Genomic DNA, 4,280 nt, shown 5'->3' with positions numbered 1-4,280 from the left:
GGCTTATGCTGCTCACAAGAAGTTTAAAGTCTTTCAAATGGATGTGAAAAGTGCTTTTCTTAATGGAGAATTAGAAGAAGAGGTATATGTTGAACAACCTCCAGGATTTGTAGATCCAAAATTTCCTAATCATGTCTACAGACTTGATAAAGCACTTTATGGCCTTAAGCAATCTCCAAGAGCATGGTATGATACTTTAGCTCAATTTCTTCTGGAAAGTGGATTTAACAGAGGCACAATTGATAAAACACTGTTCTACCTCAACCATGGAAAAGACTTACTTTTGGTACATATATATGTTGATGATATCATCTTTGGTTCTACAAATGCCAAACTCTGTGAAAGGTTTGCAAAACTAATACAGTCAAGATATCAAATGAGTATGATGGGAGAACTTAGCTATTTTCTGGGAATTCAAGTCAAGAAAAATGAAGAAGGTACTTTCATAAATCAATCCAAGTACACCAGAAATTTACTCAAGAAATTTGGAATGCAAGACTGTTCAACTACATCCACTCCCATGGCCATTGTAACCAAGTTAGATAAAGATACTGGAGCACCAGTAGATATTACTAACTACAGAGGTATGATTGGCTCTTTACTCTATTTAACTGCAAGTAGACCTGATATCATGTATGCTACCTGTCTTTGTGCAAGATTTCAGGCTGATCCAAGAGAACCTCATCTAATAGCTGTGAAAAGAATTTTCAAGTACCTCAAGGGTACAACTGATCTAGGATTGTGGTATCCTAGAGAATCGGATTTTAAGATAATAAGTTACTCAGATGCAGATTTTGCAGGATGCAAAATAGACAGGAAAAGCACTACTGGAAGCTGCCAATTTCTTGGAGGCAGATTGATTTCTTGGTTTAACAAGAAACATAAATCAATTTCCACATCAACTGCAGAAGCATAATATATTGCTACATGAAGCTGTTGTGCACAAATTCTTTGGATGAAGAATCAGTTACTGGACTATGGGTTAGAATTTTCTAAAATACCCATTTACTGTGATAATCAAAGTGCTATTGCTATGACAGGTAATCCAGTTCAACACTCAATGACAAAGCACATCGTACCATTTCATAAGGGAACATGTGATGGAAGGTACAGTGGAATTGTATTTTGTTCCAACAGATCAACAACTAGCAGATATCTTCACAAAACCACTATGTGAAGCTACTTTTACAAGACTGGTAAATGAACTTGGAATGGTTTCAGGTTCTTTCTCAAAATCTGCTTAGTTTTTTTCTCATGCATCAGACTTTATGATCAATGTTTACAGATTGTCTTATCTCCATGTAATCTGTGCTTAAACTGTAATATATTAAATACTGATTGTTATCCGATGTGATTCTATATACTCTGATAGTGTTTTGAATGTACTGTGACTATTCATTCCAACGAGGATTACTGTGCTAGATGCTGACCTAGTAGTCTTTAACATACTAGAAATCCCATTTTTGAATTAGTTGTTTATGTGGAAATTCATTAACACAAGCAAATTCTGATTTTGAGCTTAGTCAAATTTACTTTGTGTATCTTATTACTATGTCACAAACTAGATTCTTGCTTCTTATCTGTCAAATTCTGATGTCAGTAAATCTTAAGGATGAACTACATGCTGGATAAGCCTCACTTATCTGAAGAAAAGAAAAGAAATCAAAATCAGGTACTCCTTTGAGATCTAGAGTAAATATGTGAAAGGGAAGACTGAAGTGCATTGCTGGTATTAAGTAATATGCATTAAAAAAGTAAATAAATTTTTCTTGGTGACTTTTCACATTCTCTGATTACTGGAGAAATACTCTGATAATAGCATAAATTTTGACAGCAGTTGCGACTCACTTACACTGAGAAGCCACTATAAACATAATTTCAAAAGATGCATAAAATGAGCACAAACAGTTGAGATGGACTCTTGCATAAATTTATTCTATAGTAGACTTCAAAATTAAAGACAGATTTTAAGCACTTTTCTTAGTTATGCCTTATTTCTAAGCTATACTGAAGTTTATCAGACTTTAATCTTTATCTGATCATTTGTAAATGCACACACTCTCACTCCATGTGAATAATGAAAATTACTGTGGTGATTAAGTTGTTTTTGACAAACAGTTTAGTATTATTTGCATAAATTCTGAGGACAAGTTTTGATGAAAGTTCCGATAATTAAACTCTGAAGAACCCAGTCAGTATTTGTATGAAGAGTCACAAAAATAGACATTCACTTTTTGAGTATAAAAGCCATATTCTGATGACCATTAAATTCTGATAATAATCAAGTTCTGATGCAAATCCTGATGGAAACTCTGATGCTTACGTGGCATTATTTATTTACTTGACTTATTTGTGGTTTTACTGTAACGGTCGTATTTTATCAGTAAATAATTAAGTGAGATAAAAATAGTCATAATCATTTGGTTAGTGGGAAACGTGTTTGCCTTGACAACTGCATGTGCACAATTATTACTGCTTATTTCTTGTGCCCACCAACTACTGCTTTAACTATTTACTGGCTGACAGGTGTAAAGTCTCTGTTTTACTTCCAAAAAGAGCTGTTGAGTGGAGAGAGTATATATATGGGAGTTAAAAGATTTTATAATCTTTTACCTACTTTCTAATTCTTTTCTTATCTCTATTATTCTCTCTCTCTCTCTTTCTAATATTTTCTGAAGCTCTAATTTTCACAGGCATTTTATCAAACACTTTGCAAACACACATTTTCCTACTTATTTCTCTACATAAATTGCACCAAAAGATCTGATTTATGATGGAGCCAAGTTTGTTCCTAATAACTACATGGCTATTCTTTCTAAGGATGAAGCTCCATCAGAACTTCTCTTCATCCAAGATTTTCTATCTCAAAGTGAGATTGGGTATGCTTTGACCCAACCGGAAGCACTCTCAGGAACTCAAGTGCTGGAGTTTTGGAGGAGTGGTGTTTATGATGATGGTTGTGCAAATTTGTCCTCAAACATCATATTTACAATAGGGGAAGATGAACACTTGGTTACATTGTCAACTGTTCGACAGGCTTTACATCTTCCAGAAAACTGTGTTTACAGTCCACAAGATGATGTCAAATCTTGGTTCTTCTCTCTCTCCTACTACCAGATGATGCCAAAAAGGAGGAAAAGGTAGTTAAGTCCAAATTCTCTAATACTCAAGTACTGAAGAAAAAGGATGACAAAGAAGATGACCAGGGAAACCCTAACAAGGGTTAAGGTCAAGGGCATAACAACAAAGTTTCTTCAAGTAAACTAATTAGCAAAGTTTCTTCAAGGAAACTAATTTTTGATGCTAGAAAATCTTCTACTCAAAAAAAGACAAGTTCTGATGCTGTAAATGCTCAAAATCTGATAGGAAGTTCTGATTCTGATGTTCTGATTCAAGCTGAAAGTCAAGACTCTTAGAAGTTTTTACAAACTCTGAAGCTCAAGGGAAAGCAGACTACTGTCTACTACAAAGATCCTAAAATTCAGACACTTGATGAAGAAATTGCTAAAAGATTATTTCTCAAGCATAATCCTAAAGGAGGAAAAAGCTAGATTTGCAGTTGAGAAGACAAATCTTAAGTCTAAAGCTTCTGATGAAAAGAAACTCTCAAGGCCTAAGGCAAAAGGCATTGTGATCAAGGAAAGTCAAATTCTGAGGCTTCAAAGCCCAAGACAAGATCACAGATTGATCCCAAAGATAAAGGGAAAGGAAAAATTGATGAACCAACAAAGCCACAAGAGATGAAGATTCCTCAAATCCTGATGAAACCTGTATGCAAACTGGTTCAAGTATTTGATGATGCTGCTGCTGCAGTAGATGAAACTGTTCAAACTCTGAAAAGAAGGAAGATAACTGTATATTCCAATACAACCTCTGACAAAGCTCAAGTTGTTCAGAGTGAAAAATAGCAAGCTACAGAAGAAACAACAAATTCTGATCAAGTCATCAAGAAATTAATCTCTGACAGTGCTCAAGTTGATTTAGACAAGATGAAAGTTGCTGATAAAAAGAAACTCCTATGGAAGAATGTCAAACCATCAGATCCAAAGAAAAGTCAATTGCTATCTGACTTCATGACTATTGGATTGAATGCTAGAGAACCAAAAGACAGAGCAGGGTTAGGTTCTGATGAAGCCAAGATCAAGACATGAGTTGAAGTAGCTACTAGAGATCCATTCTTATTAACTGACAAACCTCTTGAAGAAGTTACACAGAAACACCATGACAAGGTTATATCTGTTCAAGTGGTATTGAATGCTCATGATTGATAAGTGGATTTT

The sequence above is a fragment of the Apium graveolens genome, chromosome 5 (genome assembly GCF_009905375.1).
Source record: "Apium graveolens cultivar Ventura chromosome 5, ASM990537v1, whole genome shotgun sequence".
NCBI classification, from domain to species: Eukaryota; Viridiplantae; Streptophyta; class Magnoliopsida; order Apiales; family Apiaceae; genus Apium; species Apium graveolens.
Note: the sequence above shows the minus strand (reverse complement) of the source record.